The 18,797-nt window shown below is 41.6% G+C and overlaps 1 protein-coding gene across 4 annotated transcripts in view; it reads left to right on the forward strand.

The window, feature by feature from the left end:
- Positions 1–1,368: 1,368 nt before the first annotated feature.
- Positions 1,369–18,797, forward strand: part of Rgs17 (regulator of G protein signaling 17) — a 132,981-nt gene continuing 115,552 nt past the window's right edge. For 3 of the 4 annotated variants that reach the window (XM_029556987.1, XM_029556988.1, XM_029556989.1), the window contains exon 1: positions 1,414–1,530. The gene's annotated coding sequence lies outside the window, so the exon portion shown is untranslated. Of the gene's footprint in view, positions 1,531–18,797 lie in introns of all 4 variants that reach the window. The other variant, XM_008854731.2, reaches the window with a different exon arrangement.

Raw genomic sequence — 18,797 nt, forward strand, 5'->3', positions numbered from 1 at the left:
AAGCTGGGCTTGGTGGCACATGCCTTTAATGCCAGCACTGGAGAGGCAGAGGCAGGAGGATCTCTGTGAGATCGAGGCCAACCTTGTCCACGTAGTGAATTCCAGGCTTCCCAGGGTGCTACAGGGTGACCCTGTCTCAAAAAATAAATAGGGACTGGAGCGATGGCTCAGTGGTTAAGAGCACTGGCTGCTCTTGCAGAGGACCCGGGTTCCATTCCCAGCACCCACATGGCCGCTAAAAAGCATCCATTACTCCAGTTCCAGGGAATTCAACGCCCTCCTCTGACCTTCACGGGCATTGCACACACGGGTGCACTTAACACGCAGGCAATACACTTATACACATGAAATAAAAACCAAAAGAAATTTTAAAAATAAAGCAGAGAAAGCATACGAAGGAGGGGCCAGGGTGTTGGGAGACTGAAGAAATACCAACACTATTTGTACACAGAAGCATCCCAGCAGTGGGACGTCATATACATTTACAAGTAATCAGTTCGAGTTAGGTGTAAGGAAAGAGCCTAATCGTTCCTGCAGGAACTCGCTTCTCATCCCACAGATGTGGACTCTGAAAAGACACCCACTTCGCTTCCCTGGGTTCCTTCTCACAAACACTTCAGCCTAATCATAGGCGGTCCAATCTAGCCCTTGGGTTGCATTAAGTATCAGAAGCTCCTTCACCACCAAGCTGGGCTCTGCTTGGGAGAACAAAGATTAGCAGCCAACTGGTCTCCTGAGGATGCTCTAGGCACCAGGCATCCACACCCCACTAAGTTCAAAACTCCAGCTTTGTCAGAGGTTTCTCTCAAGGGGAACCCCAGTTCCATTGGTTCATATACCTAGGCATAGAGCAACTGAAGTAATTCTTGAGTATTTCTCCGTTTAAGGCACGCATAAAGTCAAGACTCTCCATAAAGTCCTGTCTTTTGGTAAACAGAACTTTACACTTTGGATCCCCCATGCAGGAAGGCTGCGTCGAGCCCGCGGCTGCAGCCCAGTTGCGTGCCTTCAAAGACATGCTTCTGGTGTCAAACCTGTTCCTGGGGACCAAGCGAACACAAGGCGGGCTGTGGGTGAAAGCGAACTCGGAGGAGCGTCCTCCTGAAAGGCTCCCTGCACTCCCGGGCTCCCGGGAACCTCAGGTCTGCGGTCTCCAGAGCCAGAGCTGCTGGGCACCGTGACACCGTGGGCTTGGTCCCCAGGCGGGCGCGCAGGGCAGGGATGCTCGGGTGACTCACACCGCCCGGGACCGGAGGGGGAAGAAGAGGCACCTCCTGCAGCCGGGGCCGGAGGCTGAGCCCGCCCGCTGGACGCATGCGCGCTGCGGAGCGGCTCCCGCTCCCTCCCCGCCCACCCGAGCCTCCTCCCCCCACCCTCCCCTCTCCATCCTGGCCTCTCTCCCTCTCTCCTCCGCCGCTGGGTGCTGAAGTTGGGCGGATGGCAGCGAGCCGGCTCCTCTAGAGGACCGAGCAGCCGAGCCTCGCGCGCCCTCGGACCGCGGTGCTCTGGCCCAAACCTCCAGGCGACCGGGTAAGACGTGGCCTCTGAAGCCGAGGGGCGCTCGGTAAATGCCACCAAAATGTCTGCTTTGCACCGATGGATGGGTGGTTTGGGTGTTTTATATTTTCCAAGATGAAGGGGAGGTGAAGGAAAGAGGGGGGCGGAGGGGGCGGCTGTCGCGGGTGCCCTGGCTGGAGAGACTGCGGGGCATCGGGGTCTGAGGGCGACAGCACCGCGGTCAAGGCTCCGCGAAGTTAAATCCCAGGTCGCCCGCTACCGGGTTGGATGCAGTCGCCGGCCCCAGGCTCTGCGGAGGGGGCTGGACCACTGTCCTGCCGCCCTGGGAAGCCCCGAGCCGGTCCGCGTGAGCCGGCTGGAGCGCAGAACCTTCGGGGAGGCGGGAGAGAGAGGCCGGGGAGGCGGGAGAGAGAGCCCGCGGGGGCTCCAGGTCTGCCAAGCTTCCAAGTGAGGAGAATGACCAGTGCCTAAGCCGCCCATCATCCAGATGGTCTCTTTCCTGCTTTTTATCTTTCCGTGTCTTTGGGGAAATGCGCTGTTCAGGTGTGGACCGTGGCTGTGCGAACACCTTGAGCAGATTCGAAATAATGTGTTCCGTGTGCGTGTGTGTGTGTGTGTGTCCGCATGTGTTTGCAGGAGGTGAGTCTCTTTTGTTCCTTCCCCACCCCTTAGTCCAGAGAAAGGGAGTTGTGGTGTGCCTGGTAACCAGGCGGTTTTCTAGGCACGAGGGGGGCGAAGACTAGGACCACCCACCAGCCCCCTAGCCGCTGTCCTGGTGGGTGCATCCAGACTCCCTGGATGAGGGTGCTGATTCTCCTGGCTACGAATGCATCCCAGTTTCCTAGCTGCCTCCTAGCCAGCCTGCCTCCTCCTCTCTTCTCCCGCTGCCGCAGAGGCTGGGCGCAGACACTTCGCCCATGTCTCCCCTTCTTCCTACCTCTCTGTCTTGATGAAAAATGTCGGAGGACCTGAGGATAGCGAAAGGACAGAGCTGACCTCTGGAGGTGCGGTTGGGGACCTGCTCCTGGCTAGCTGGAGGCGACTGACAGCTTGTCCCAGGCAGTCCGCGCCACTCCAGGGAGTCTCCTTGCTCCCAGAGTCCCAGCAGGGTCCGCCTGGCCAAAATGATGCCAGCAAGGGACCTGCCCTGAGCCTCTCTGCCTCCAGCTGGAGCCTGGGACACCCGCTCACCTGGAGATTCTGGTTGTCCTGGGAACCTTGCCCCTGGCTACAGGCACAGTGTTCCCAGCACCCCACCCACTCTCCTCACTGACCCTTCAATAAAGGCTTCCTTCTCTAAGTCTTGTTTGGAGAACTTTACAGGCTTTTAGCTGTCTCTTTCCAGTTCTTAAAAAATGAAAAGAAAAAGAGATGTTTTACAGCGCGGCTCCTTTCATCAAACGTTGGCTATCACAGATAAAGAGAAATCTTAGTTGGGTTCCCACCTAGGATAGAGACTTCTGATGTGAATCCATCTGCATTTCCGGCGTTCACACACACTGGTTTTCCGGTGATGAGCCCTTCTGAAAATCACTTAATTGGCCAAGTGAGAAATAATTTTTACTCCTGTAATGGAAAACGACGCTTTCCTCCTAGATCTCTAGTGCTAGAGACTATATATTAAATAATTTTGCAAACTGTGAAGCACTTTAAATTCACTGTTTCTAAAGTCTTTGTGTAACATTAGCAGTTACAAAACGTGCATCAGAGCACTAATAATTAATTGAGAGATAATCTGTATTCATTAATTCAAATGAATGAGAAGTTTGACCTTCTCTAGTTAAGTTACTATTATTAAGCTATTTCCTCAGTTAGCACAAACTAAAACAATAATCAGTACGCTCGAGGCTGTGCAGATTTGGACTATATTTACAACCCAGGTATGAGTGGCTTTATTTACAGGTTTACTAAAAAAAAAAAAAAGGGAAAAAGAAAAAAGATCAGATGCCATAATTTGTTAAATGAGATACATCTCCTTAGTAATGACACCTGGTTCCAGATGGGCAGAGGGTCGTCCCTCCTGAAATTGTTTCTGAAAGGTTAAGAAAGCTGCCCACATTACAACAAGCAATGTAAAGTGTCCTTTTTCCTATATCCCTTCCTTTTACTGTGTTTCCTCAACTTCTCCCTGGTTTCATTCCCCTGGAAAGGTGTTAACAGTGAGTTATTCTGACGACTGTGTTCATTTCTAAAGGCAAAAAATGGCTTTCCCTTCTCAGATAGATGGCTTTGGTTTTGGAGGGTCGTTTTGTCAGGACCTAACTCATTTGAACTTACAGTGTTGGCCTCAGTCCATTACTATTCTGAGTACTTCTTACATTTTGCATAATAAATAAACAAATAAATAACCTTCATTAATATTTCCTGCCACTAGGGCCGGAAACGTGTATGTATGTGTGTGTGTGTGTGTGTGTGTGTGTGTGTGTGTGTGTGTGTGTGTCTGTTTTTGTTTATCTGGTCTTACTATAAAAAGTGAGTGAATGATCAGCATCTTTTTTTATGATCTACATCCTAATTGATAAAGCTTCCCATTGACTCATAGGCTAAAGATTAAGGAAGAATTTAGATGTGAATCTACTGCTTAAAGATAATGGATTTTGCATTAAAAGTCCACTTGCTGAAATGCATGGGCTTTTCTGGAGAAGTGGAAAGCTAGCATTAGCCATGGGAATGGGAATCCATTCTACAGCTGTCTGCAGAGGACCTTGATAGCCCAACTCTGTCCGCTTAACAATGAAGATGCTGCACTCCCAGAAGGGCAAATGTGAGGACCACTGTACAGCCACTGTACATAATGCTATGTGATAATAAAAGCATTAGACTTCTAAATAGGAGAGACTATCATTATTAATGCATTGCTGTGAAGGCTCTAAATTGTGTGGCATTCTAAGAGGGAATCTGGGATCTTCTGACCTTTAAGGTTTTATGAAAAGCTTAAAAAAGAACAAGCAATCACTTGCCCTAAGTAAATAGTTCATGGGACATTTGATAGTACATTGTCTTGATGGATGCCCCCACCTTTGCTGTCTTTCCTTACCTTGATGTGCCCAGTAAAGACACTTTGTAACAAAAAATTCATTTGGACTATTATGCCTGCCACAGTGCCAGCATTTCTCACAATATCTAGAAAAAGGAGGTGCTAAATATTTCTTCATGAATAAATTTTGCAAAATTGACATGGTTCATAAAGGATTTCCAGCCTGCCTGGCCAAAACTGTGAACTCCAGTTTCAGTGAGTGACCCTGTCTTGAAAAAAATGGCACAGGGTTGGGGAGATGGCTCAGTACCCTTGTAAGGATGCTTGCTATGAAATTAAGACAACCCAGCATCCACATAAAAACTAGGCAAAGTCTCCATACCTGTCACCTGAGCACTGGGGGAGAGGGGTGTGAAGGCAGGCAAGAGGATCCCAGGAGCTTGCTGTCAGTCAGCTTAGCAGAAACTGCTAGCTTTGGGCTAGCAAAGTCCAAGTCTTCTTCCGGCCTCTTTATGTGCCCATACAAACACATACATACATACACACACACACACACACACACACACACACACACACACACACCCCACATACACACACACATGTTCATACTCTTTACCCTCATTAAGATTATATCTGTGGGCCTACATCTTGGACAAAGCAAGTTTTAGAATTGTGAATGCATACTTTTAATATTACATTTATATTGTAATATTACATTTAATATTACATTTAGATCCCAGAAATTATATGAAATGAGGACAGACACGGATAAAATGAACACAATTTTAGTCAAACTGACTTTTGTTTATGTCCTGACTGTTCCATTTAGTGAGTTATTCAACTGTCCTCAGCCTCAGGTTCCTCCAGTGTGGAGCCCCTGGGATGGCTTTAGGCACAGATATAATGCAGTATACAGGAAGCATATTTTATCACCAAATGCACAAATGTACCATCATTTGAACAACTGAAGCCATACTGAAGAATGTCATTCTTACCTTCTAAAGAGTTACTGTTGCTTTGTTACTGTTTCTTCATTTTGATATAATATAATGAATGTAAAATAACTTGCTCATCTCATGCATGACTTTATTAGTCATTCATTTTGGACTTCTATGTTCTTTCCAGTATTTCTCTGTTTTTAACAAATGTACATCCTTATTCTCAAATTTTATATGTATGTCTGTAAAATGCACTTTTTCCTTTAGGTTTAGTGTACAGAACATCTAATTCTCACCAACATAATACGTCTTTTTCAAAAATCTTTGCTAAGTTAGTAGGTAAAATTAGTGTTTTTCACTAATTTTCAAACTTTTTACTTTTAGTTAGTAAGAAAGATGATTACTTTCTGGCATGCTTGTACACAACTTATTTTTGTCTTTGGAGGTAACTTGTTAAAGTAGTTTGCCCACATGTGTCCAGTGATATTCAAATGCATTTTCTTTCTTTGCATTCTTAAAAAATATTTTATTGAGTCTTTGAGAATTTCATACAATGGATTTTCATCATATTCAAACCCACTACCCCATCTCTTCTCAGATCTACCTCCACCTCCCTGCCCCTTCCACTTCCTGTCCTCTATATATTTTAAAGTCCAGTACTCTTGGGTATAGGTTCATCTCCTGGAGTTCTGGAGCATTGATCAATGAAAAACACAGTTGACACCCTCAGTGAAAACCGACTCTCACTCTCCTAGCATCTATTAGTTGCCAAGTGTTCCTTAGCTATGGTTAGGGCTTCACGATCACCTCTCCCCTCCATTTTGAGATTGAGTCTGGCTTGGGTTTACACAGATCTTGTGCATGCTGTCACAAGCACTGTGGGTTCATGTGTGTGATTGCCTTGTTGTGTCTGGGAAACACTCTTCTGTTGTCATCCACCACCTCTGGCTCTTAGGATCTTTCTACCTCCTCTTCCTCCATGTTCCCGGAGCCTTTGGAGGAGGAGTGTGATATAAATGTCCCATTTAGGGCTGAGCACTCCAAAGTCTCTTATCCTCTGCATGTTGACCAGTTGTGGGCCTCTGTGTTAATTACCATCTGCTATAACTGTGATGAAAGGCGAGAGATGCACTAATCTATGGGTACAGCAATAAGTCATTAAGAGTCATTTTTATACATGTTCATTTAGCAAAATAATAGTACTAGGTTTTCCACTAAGTCCTGTGACCTGTCTACCTATAGGTCCTTTGCCCTAATAACAGGGCCAAGTATGGGTTCCATCTTGTGAGGCGGGCTTACATTCAATCAGAAAGTGGTTGGTTACTCCCATAACCGCTATTGCACTGTGGGCATGTCTTGCCAACACAGTTGTTGTTATAGCTCTCAAGGTTCACAACTGGGTAAGACTGATGATTACTTTTTTCTTCTGGTAGCATGCATAGGATCTTCCATAACTATGAGCGTTAGCTAGTAGATATGAAAGCTTCGAGGTTAGAACCAGCTCGATTTCTCCATGTGTGTTCTATGGCTCAAGGAGCAGTGTCTTCAGTAATAGGGTCTCACCATCAAGCTCTAGAGCATAACCAAGAGCAATGGCAATAGCCAGTATTGTTTAATGGTCTGCAAGACCCCCTTAGTCAACAACGCCAAAAAAGGGGGCCCATCCATGGCATTGTGTTTTTCACGTGGTATCTGGTGGGGGCATTGCCCCTCCCCTGTTATGGGATAAATCCATTTAATATATTGTAATGTATGCATATGTACATATTTTAGGAAGCTTTTGCAGTATTAGGTCTCCATATGACTTTTTAAAAGGTCTTTGGTGTTAGTTATCTCTCCCCATACTCTCTCCTCCACCCTGCCCTCCCATCCCCTTCCTGTTCCACTATTCCTCTTTATATCCGTGCATCGATTTTCTGTCCCATGAATCCCTCCATCTATTCAAATGATATACTAATCTCTTTTAAAAATGAAAAGCAAACAATTAAAGGAAACGCCTAGTGGCAAAGACTGAATATGGCAAACATTACAGAAATTATCATGGCTGACCCTGAAAGACTGAAGCCTGATTAGCTGTGGAGTCGGGCAGCATGGCACTCAGCGCTCCCTGCCCTAATATTTGGGTTTTCTTTCTAGCATGCACAGTTCCTTTCACAAGCCCAGAGTCACCAAATGATTTACAAGCAATCACTCTTTACCATGAGGCTGAGTTGTTCAGTATGAAGTGTTCCTGGTTTTCATGGATGGTTTCTGCCAGTCACCAAAGCTGAAAGAACTTCCCAGTTTTTCTGAGGTTAATGGGATTCAGAAGAAATATAAGAGTGGATTGATATCTTATTTGGGGATTAGCTGATACTTTCATCAGGATGAAATAATTAAAGCCGAGTTGTAAAATCATGTCAGGTAAATGTCTTATATTATCCCTAATTTTCAGCTGTGTGTAAATTTTAGCTATTTTAAAAGGTAAAAGTCCAGTCTATTACAGTAATTTTTTTGTCCATGATGTGCCATATGACTCAGTTGTCTTTTAATATTTTTATTTATGAATTTTTATTAATGTTGTGTGCATGCATGATGGTGGGGAATGCATGCCAGAACATAGATGTGGAGGTTATTGGACAACTCTCCATCCATCTTTATGTGGTTTCCTGGATCAAACCCGGGCCTTCAGGCTTGCACATCATGAGCGTTTGCCTACTGGGCCAACCTACCTGGTGGTTTTTAAGTTCACATATTTGACATCTTAAATTTTATGACTTTTGAAAAATTTAGTTCTAAAATCTTAATTACTGAACTTAGAAAATCTGCAAAGCCCTTTAAATATTAAACATACTACTGAGGTTAGAATTTTAAAATCATCAAAGATTCCAATTTATCCACTGTAGCATAAACCTCAGCAACTCAGAATCAGTGAAGCTAGACTTTCTAATGAGTGGTGGAAGGTCCGTGTAAGGAATGAAAAATAAAATCCCACTTCAAGTAGAACTGGATTTGAATTTTCACTATTTACTACAAGTGCATGCTTTTCATAAAATTATGTAAGTATTTTGTGTCTGGAATTTCAGCACAAGTCATTAACAACTAAAATCTCTTTGAATTTTTTTTAACTTTGCATGTGACAATTTTCTTTTAAGTTCTCTTATCAATAAATAAAATTTTATTATAGACAATGAGAGTGGTTCACAAAGCAAATATTTACTTCCTTATGTTGGGCCAAAGGCTTTTTTATAGTATTCCTGATTGGCTATTGAAATACACAGGTTATAATTCAAGAGCCGTACGTAGCATCACAATAAAACAGACAAGGCCCAGGGGAAATTACGGCGTCAGTGAGAAGGCAGGTGAGTGCTTATTTCTTTCGTTCAGGTGCCTCAGCCTTTTGTGGTTAAATTCAGTGAAAACTTGCCTGTGAAAACACTTTATTAGTTTATTTTGCCTCGGTGAAAAGTAGGAGTAGAGGTTTAACAGCGTTGGGTATATTATACAAGTCTATCTAATTTCTTTTCTTCTTAATTTATTATATTTTATTTTTAAGGCAGAGTCTCAGTTTGTAACCTTGGTTGGCCTGGAACTAACTATGTAGTCCAGGCTAGCCATGAACACATAGAAATCTACCTGCCTCTGCCTCTCAAGTGCTCAATAAAAGTCTAATTCTTAAGTCAAGCTTAGTCTAAAAAAATCACCCATTGTCCCTGTCCTGTTTCCCACAACTCCTCTACTTTTTCTTTATTTGGTTAACCAAAATTTAAGTCTGGTATTTGAAAAATCTGTATTATTTAATAATAGTAAGTGTAAGAAAACATATGGAAAATTACCTTTGACAGAGATTTATAAATGCAGAGAAGGGCAGCATAGTAGGAAAATCCCAGTTTCAAATAGCTAGGAATTTAACACTAACTTATTTGAGCCTTAGTATCATTATCTGTAACAAACACTGAAAAATGATAATTTTCAAAAATGTTGAAGGAATAAATGGAAGGATACTTATGCCTTAAAATGCCTTGTATATTGACAATCATTTTGCAAGCATTACACATTGTACTAAAGCTAAATAAGAAAGTACAGGCGACATTGCATTGACATTACATCTTTGAAGGGATTTTGCTTTCTTAGACATATTTCTCTTAACTAATGGGTCCCTATTCATGTTGAAATCACTCTCCCCATGACTTACTTGTCTTATCTTCCCCTGACTAGTTTGCTTAACCATTGAAATGAACATTTATTCATTCATGAACATTCTTCAGTACCTACTATGTGCCAGACTCCATGCTATGACATTTCCATGCAAATATTATTTAAATACGGCCCCTTTACATAAGACGTTCACCTCACGTGTTTTTTCAATACATTTTTGCCTTTACTTGGTGGACATTAGTTCTTCTAAATTTACAAGTCACCCTTAAATACCACATGGGAATAATGAGCAAGGATTTTCTTAGGCTTTAGGAATTTAGGTTAGTTGATCTCAAAATATGGAGGCTACTAACTCTAAAGGGCAGGAGAGATGCCAAAGAGAGATTCAAAGATAAGGAAATCAGGAAGCAGCTCTTCTGGTGACTGACCAAAGACTGAACAATTTCCACCACATCTAAGCAACAAAAGACAGGAGACTCGCACCTCATTGTGAGGCTACAAAAAGGAAGAACCCCAATTTCTGCCTCATTAAAGAAAACATCCATGTGTGTCTATACTGTGCTCCTCCTCCATTTAAAAGTGCCTCTAGGGTGATTATCCTAATGTGAGTGAAAATGACCTGAAATATCCATAGCAAGCTATACTAGGAGACAGTATGCTGACTTGCAGAGGATCCAGGTTCTCCAGGTTCTTTCCCCAGCACCCCATGGTGGCTAACAATAGTCCATAACTCCAGTTCCAGAGAAATAAACCCCCTCTTCTGACCTCCATGGGCATTGCTTGACAGAGGTGTACTTACACACATGCAGGCAATACACTCATACACATAAAATAAATAATAAATAAATAAATATTTTTAAAAAAGAAAGAATTTGATTTTGGAGACCTGTTGCAACCACTGGGATGATTTCTAAACCTACTACCTCCATTTATCCTGATCTGGGAAAGTTTACTGTTTGAAGAACAGTAAAGATTTTATCCTTCCTATCAATATATTATGCATACACAGTCAATTTATTAATGATAATGAAAAACATCCAAGCCTCCTGTCAGTCACTACATTTAACATAGTTATCATTAAACCTCTGACTGGGTTGTTAATAAATAACAGTGTATGCTAATTTGAAGTTTGAGCCTATTTCTTTTTTTTTTTAACTACTACTCAGCATGATCATACCACATACATTTTACCTGTGATCTATGCATTTCATGCGACCAAGAGTCACAGGATAAATATAAAGGAAAACCCAGTACCTTTTATGAAGGCACTGAGACATAACCATGCTGTGAAGCAATATATAATAACCTGTATCATTTACAAACTGGCAAACTAATTGAATACTACTCTGTGAATTGGAGAATTCAATACCCTACTTTAAGTTGGAGTATTAAATACTCCACTGTGAGTTAGAATATTACCATTTTTATAGCTGTTGTTTGTGTGAAGTTTGACATTTGACTCCCCAACCCCTTGTTAGTATCATTAGTCACAATACCACACAGAACATTTCCTCTGTGTGTGTGTGTGTGATATGTGTGTATGTGTGTAAACATATGTGTGAGTGTATGTATATGTGTGTGTATGTGTTGTGTGAGGGTTTATGTGTGCTATATATGTGTATGTGTGTATGTGTTTGTGAATGTATATGTATATGTGTATTTATGTGTGTTGTATGTGTGTGTATATCTGTGTGTGTGTATGCATGAAGGATATATATATTTTTGTGTGCTTGTGTGTGTATGTGTGCATATATAATATATGGTGTACTTGGCCTTGGGTATACATGTGGAAGTCAGAGGAGGTCTTCTTCAATCCTTTCTCCACCTTATTTTTCCATTTAGGATTTCTCACTGAACTTAAGAGTTAGCTGTTTGGTTACGACTGACTGGCCAGGGAGCCCCCATGATCTGCCTGTCTCAGCCTTCCCAGAACTGGAAGTACAGGCAGACATGGCCACACCCACCTTTTAACTTTTTACATAGTGCCGGGAATCTGAATTCCAGACCTCAAATTTGTACAGCAAGCACTGTCTCCACTAAGCCATCTCCCCAATGTCCCAAGTAAATTATTTCTAAATAGATAAGTTGAGGAAGAAGGAATACAAATTCTTTTTTGAATTTCTAACACATCAGAGAAACACTGATGTTTATTGTTCTTTTATATATTTGTTTTATTGTTTATTCTTTCTTTATTATTGTATATGGGGGAGGTAGTTGGTTCTCTCCTTCTACCATGAGTTCTACGAAGTAAACTTAGGTCCTCAGGCTTTCAAAGTTAGTTCCTTTAACTGCCGAGCCTTCTTGATGACCCCATTTTATATTATTTGGAGGATTTTAAATAAGTTTTTTCAGAGAATTCAAGCAAATTAGGAATGCAAATGATTCACTATATCAGGAAAAAAATTAAAGCAAAAAATGCTGTTTCATTGTCTTCTGGTGGCCAAGAGTGTACTGTCCATATTGTCCTATCTATGTGAGCTTATGAATAATTAATGTTGACAATTTTTACTCAAGTCACTGAAGTCCACGTTTTCTTCATCTGTCCATGCCAACTAAGCCCAATTTTCACTGTGAAGAAATTGCTTATATAACATTATCTTATTATTGATTTACCTATATTTATAAAAATGATTGATTTCACTAAAATATAGTTATATATTATTTTTAATACTTAAAACCAAGAAATAGAGGAATCCATTATAGGTTGGAATTGTCTCTAAAGTGTGAGATTTGGAAAAGATGATTTATGTGACAGTGTATGCTTGTATGTGTGTTTTTTATTCATGCATGGAAAGAGAAACTCTGATATAATGCCTGTGTGATCACAGCAAAGTGTTCTGGAAACAAAAATGACACCTACTTGAGAATTCTGGAGGAGGTTCCAATGAGATGACAGAAATTCAAGGGGAGAGCAGGAGGGCTGCACTCACAAAACAAGGCTTTTAGCTAAAACTCATTATATTTTAAAGTATAACACTGCTCACTACATTATTATATAACTCTGCTGCATTATGTAACCACTTCCCGTTTTGAGAATTCATGTGACCTAATCTTAAGAAGGTAATTTTTCCCCATTAATTCAGTAATTTCATTGACTAAACATCTGAGTGATGCAAGTGGGTTTTCATGAGGTAGAATTCCATTAAATAAATGTTAATTCCAGGAAGGAAAAATTGTGAAGCACTTTTTGACCTGAGTTGTAGGTTACTGGAAATGGTTGAAAGAATTTTGTAGGTGATACCAAAATTCAGTCACATTTATGCCAGGATTGATTTTCTTTTCAAATGCAACTATGTGTGTATCTAGCTACTTTGTGTAAGATCAATTCTGTTTTATGCTGTAGGCACATATAGATACACATTTGAATAGAAACAATTAAACTTGTGTTATTGACAGGATAATTCAATGAATTCATGTCTAAACTATTCATAAAGATACTGGGGAGGGGCAAGTGTGTATGGAAGACTCTGCTCATTCCATATCAGATGGTTTTTAAGAGAATGTGCACTTAGGGCTTAGTAGCCTCGCTGAAAGTAGTTACTCAGTGAAGCTTCTGATTATAACTGAAATCAGCTCTGGCACTTGTTGTGCTGGCCTCTGACCACTTAGCCCCAAGAGAATTCTAGTCTGGTTAGATTTCAGGGGGAAAAGGAGGTCATGTGCTTGAGAGCAGAGCCCACAGGGTACAATCTTAAAAGTTAAGGTAGGGACAAGCAGACATAATGGAAAGAGAGAGGTCTGGTCTGAATTCCTGACTGTTCACATTCAATTGCCAAGTTTTCTTCAAGTTCAGTTACTCATCAACTTCACCTCTCTTGTGTCCTTCCTCCTTATTCTTAATTAATGCACTCTGTAATTGGAGCCCTGCTCTGCAACTGGGAATACTAAAATTAAATAAGACGTGGACAAGTCTCAGGGAGCCTGAGGATTAGCTGAAGGTATGTATGTAGCTTTCTATTATTAAAATATTCGAGGAGAGGAATAACACGCGATGCATGTTCAAGAACTGAGATTATTTTAAAGAACAAAGCCAGAAGCTGCTGAAAATTCCACGGAGAGTGTAACAGTCTTTAAGGTGTTGAAAAACAGAATTTTGATGAGCAAAGAAAGACTGTCCCTGGTCAAGAGGATTGTAAATAAAAGCGCATGGAGTTCTTGTGTCTCAGAGACTGCAGTGCCCTGTGGGCAGGTGGGGCAGACGTCACAGCACAGTACCTACCATTGCTGCTGGGGAAGACAGGACTTTTGGGGTGGCAGGTCACCGATCTGGGACCAACTGGTTAGAGACATCACAGATGGATAGGCAACACCCACTACTGCAAGGTACCTGACAAGTCTGGACAGTTGTGACTTCAGAGTCCTGGATGTTGTAGACAGGATGTTGCTTACAAACTGCCAGCAGGAAAAGATGTAAACACATATTTTGATATTAGAGATGAAGACAGCCACAGAACTCTGACAGTTGCTTTTTATCCAAAAGATCCCACAATAAAACCACTCGGTGTGTTGCTATTTATTGGGCTGCATGATGATTCCAATGATCTTAGTCCTGTACCTCAAGAAGGCATTCCAGAACACAATTTTAATATAGCTCATCTGAATAAAAGGAATGCAGAAGATCTTTTTGGACTTGGGAGTTGTGTTTGGAATCTAGTGCCAGAAGATGAAGAAAAATTAGGCCAAAAGATAGTGTAATTTTTTAAATATAAAAATTCCTCAGGAGGGCTGGAGAGATGGTACAGTGGTTAAGAACACTGACTGCTCTTGCAGAGGACCCGGGTTTCAGTCCCCACACTCACACAGTGGCTAACAACCATCTGTAACTCCAGTTCCAGGGGTTCTGATACCATCTTCTGATTTTCGTGGACACTGCACAACACGACTGACTGTGCCTACCTACGTGCAAGCAATACACTCACACACACAAAATAAAAATAAAAACCTTCTTTTAAAAAAGAACACTGGCTGCTCTTGTAGAGAACTCATGTTCGGTTCCCATGTGGAGACTGACATCCGTCAGTAACTCCAGTTCCAGGAGATCGAACACCCTCTTCTGACCTCCATGGACATTGCACAACATGGGTGCACTTACATGCATACAGGCAATACACTCATACACAGAAAATAATATAATAATTGTTTTCAATTTCCATAGAATTATACAAGAAAAGAAAATTAAAAAGGAAGGAAGGAAGGAAGGAAGGAAGGAAGGAAAGAAGGGGAGAAAGAGTTAAAGAAAGCATAGTAGGAAAATTCAGAAAATATTTTGCAACTTAATTTTCTAAAAACTTGTAACATATAGGAAATTGCAGAATGATCCTCGAAGGGAGTACTACACTGAATTGTGCAATTATCAGGGAGAAAAGTTTAGTTCCCTTGATAAGTAAGGAATGGTGGTGCTGAGGGGAGTATAGGTTGCAGGTACAGTTTGGGAGGGGCATTCCAGCAGGTAGGCGCGTGTAGCAGCGACTGGAAGGGAAATGAGAAGGTGACTTCCTCCAGGTGAGAGAAGGTGAACCCAAATTGAGAGCTAGAAAAGGGCCTGACCTATGAAGAGGGCACTGAGAAGACATTCAGAGCCTTAGAAGACTTAGCAGGAGCCTTAAAGCAGATGTGGGCGATTTGAGTCTGTGTGTCTGGAAAATAAAGATGCTGTTAAGTTGTGGAAAATCAAAGTGATGACGAGTTAAGAAGGAAATGAAAGTTCAGTTTGGGAACCGACATCCATCAGAGTTCTTACAGACTTTTAATGTGCTACAATTAAAAAGCCCCCGGGATATTGCATAAAATCTTGGGCTATGTCTGTAGAGCCACACGTTCTAATGAAGTAGACAAAAGCTCTGCTCTCTTCTGCAATTCATAGCATAGCTGGAATAGAATACAGGTGATAAAATGAACTCACAAAAAAAGAATAATTCACAGAAGAAGTTGGAGGGATCTGTGCTTTCTGAAACTGGAGTCCAAAGGCTTCCCTGGAGGATGAGTGTGTTCCACCGCCTGGAGGAGAGCCGTGGGAAATAATTAGCGTCGTTCTGAATTACCATGGTGTATAGTGGAAGTAATAGAACCTCACTTCAGACTTAGGAACACATAGTATATGCAGTGTTTCACAGCAGTTGGCATCAGGGCATCTTCTTATTACCGTGGCTCTTAGGAGCAGCGTTGGGACCAGTGGACACACAACATTCAGAGAAATTTAGCTTTCCTGTTGAAAATGGCTTCCAAAAATCACAACCTGCTACTCAGGCAGGCCGCCTTGAAAGATGGTGAGCATGCTGCCGTCCTCTGAAAGCATAAGGGAGCAGATACGTGGCAGAGATGTGATGGAGGGGATTTACAGACTGGGAGCCACAAGCACCGTTCTAAGTCCGAGGTTCAGATGGCTCCAGGAAATTAGGAGTGTAAATCTAAGAGAAGGAGACCAGAAACAAAAAGTTTAAGGTTTCCTATTTACAGGTGCAGAGAAGGAAGAACAGCTTAGAAAGGACACCTGAAACTTATCTGCATTGAGTGGATGTATAGAAAAAAGAAGAAGAAAGCAGCCACAGACACATTCTACATGTATGAATTCATATGAACAGAAAGATTAAGAAATGTTAAACAGAGAATAAAGGCACTGAAATATGTCTGAAATCAATGAAGTAGAGATAATTTTAGACAATTATATACATATGTCTATATACACATATATGTGCACATATATGGATATATGTATGCATCTCCCAAAAGGAGCTGAAAAAGAGATGATTTTACACACTAAGAGCAGGTAACTTATACCATGTGGCATAAGTGTGAGTAACATCTAGAAGATGATATTAGATTTTTCCATAAGGGAGTTACTTGTCATGGTCTATAAACATTTGTGATGAACGATTTACCCATCATCTATTTCCAAAAGGTTTCATGCAGCTTAAATAAAGGTGCTTTCATGCAGGGCAGTGGAAATGGTATCTCACAAAGATAATACATAAAGAGAAATCAATGTCAGGCGTAGGGAAGGGGCCACAGACCTTGGATAAGACTGATTGTAACAGGAGCCCTGCATTTTAGCTAAGGGTTCTGGAAAAGAGGTCAAATTATCTGTAACTTGTTTGTTAATGTAAAGAATGAGTTTTTCAGAGAATTTTTTCTTCCTCCACATCAAATTGTATGAGATTATATGGCGTGGGTTCTTAGATAAGAGACAGGGACATGAGACAATGTGATCAAAAGTGCTTTGGCTGAAATTTCAGGCTTGCCTTGGATTGCTGTTTCTTCTTTAAGACTTTTAAGGTCAAGTGAGCAGTACTAAGATAAGGTCCTACAGACTAGTGGGGAAGCTGTAATTCTCATGGTGAAGGACTAGTTAGGCATCCAGGCACTCCTTAGTCTGAAAAAGCAGCACAGGACAGCAGGAGGTAGTTCCAGGGCTACCTCAGGGGAGAGGGCATACCAGAACCCTGAAAATTGATTGCCATACTCTCTACCCAGAAACCCTCTCCACCATTTGTCCTCGTTCAAATTTCATTCAGATACCACAACTTCAAGCACATCCTTGTTGGACTCTGAATAAGATGGTTCCTTCTTGATCATTCCTCTTTTCTGTCTTTAACTAACTTCAGAGTTTCCGTTTTTATAACATCTGCTGTTCTGTTAAGTTATTTCATCTGTGATCTCCTTCCCACAAAGTAGAATGTAAGCTAGTTAAGTGTCACAGTGCCAGGGACATAGTAGGTGTTCAGAATGCTGAAGGAATGAAGGTCTGGAGTAGGAAAGAACTCAGCTCTGCGTTGATATAAGAACTGGAGAGGAAGCAGATCTGGGAATGGAGCAGAGCCTCCCTCATGTATATAGAACGATGACTGTGATGATGGCATAGTTTGGGCAGGAAAGCATTAGGGAATGAGCACACTATCTTTACACTTTTCTATACACTCAGAAGGAGCAGGTCTACTAATAAGAATGGTCAGCTCATGAATATTCATTGACTATGCTAATAGGGATAGAGCCTAAGTGGAAAGAATACAAGAGCCCTAACTTGTGTCAATGCTGTTTTCTTTCTTATTTAATAAGATTGTATAACATTAACTGTTATGTATGCATATGTAAGTACACATGCGTATGCAAAGACTGATCCCTGGTGTTGTTTCTTAAAAGCCATCCGCCTTATTTTTTGAGACAAGGTCTCTCACTAGGAACTGGAGCAGCTCTCTAAGTATGTAAGATGACTGGCCAGCAAGTTCCAAGACCCCACCTGTCTGCACCTTCACAGCAGTGTGACTCCAAGCACACACCATCATGTCTATCGTGTTTTATGTGTATTATACTCAGGTCCTCATGTTCACAAGACAAAACCTTTACCAACTGAGCTGTCTTCCCAGACCCCCATTCAATTTCTGAAAACTATCTTTAAAACTTGCCTAGAAGATAAGTCGGGTTTCTGGCAAACAGAAAACTGATGAGTGGGGGAAAAAAAGCTCCTTGGAAATGTAGAGGCACTAGAATCAGGAAATGAAAATCTAGAGACCAAGAGGAGAGGCAGAGAGCACCATGCTTGGAAGTTCCAGAATACAGGACCAGCTAGTGGAGATGCAGCAGCAGACTGACGTCTGTGGCAGAACACGAAAAGCTGTCTAGCACTGGTGGAAGAACTTCGAGCTCCCTAAGTATTTTGGCTGTGAGAAGCAAATTTTTAGTAGAGAAGAGTCAGGAAAAGTGCCAAGGGATGTTGGAGTCTACATTTTATTCATTCTTGAGAAATTTAAATTATTTTAATATCAAAATTAAAACAAACACTAGCAGATAGTATATAATACTCACAGGGCTGTTTGTGTGTTTGGATTTTTTTAGCTTGGACCTGGTACTGAGAAGCAATTTTGATGATTTTGGCACCATGTTGGGCTTTGCCTCCAGGCTTTGGGATACAAATTTATAATTAAGAGATAGTGGAATTTCCCCAAGGTTGGGTCAGGCAAGGAATTTTAGAACCACAGAGCATAGTAAGTTCAAAAGGCACCTTGAAATCATCTAAGTCTAAAGAAATAATAGATTTTTCCTTCATCTTCTTATCTCTAATAATTTAACTCATAACCAGAAGAAAGATGCTATAAGAGAGATAGTACAAAATGCTGTTTCTCCAGTAGCTTTACTTGAGGCATCTGAATCTCTCTCTCTCTCTCTCTCTCTCTCTCTCTCTCTCTCTCTCTCCCTCTCTCTCTCACACACACACACACACACACACACACACA

Source organism: Nannospalax galili, unplaced genomic scaffold (assembly GCF_000622305.1).
Source record: "Nannospalax galili isolate Female #2095 unplaced genomic scaffold, S.galili_v1.0 scaffold1087, whole genome shotgun sequence".
In the NCBI taxonomy this organism is placed as follows: Eukaryota; Metazoa; Chordata; class Mammalia; order Rodentia; family Spalacidae; genus Nannospalax; species Nannospalax galili.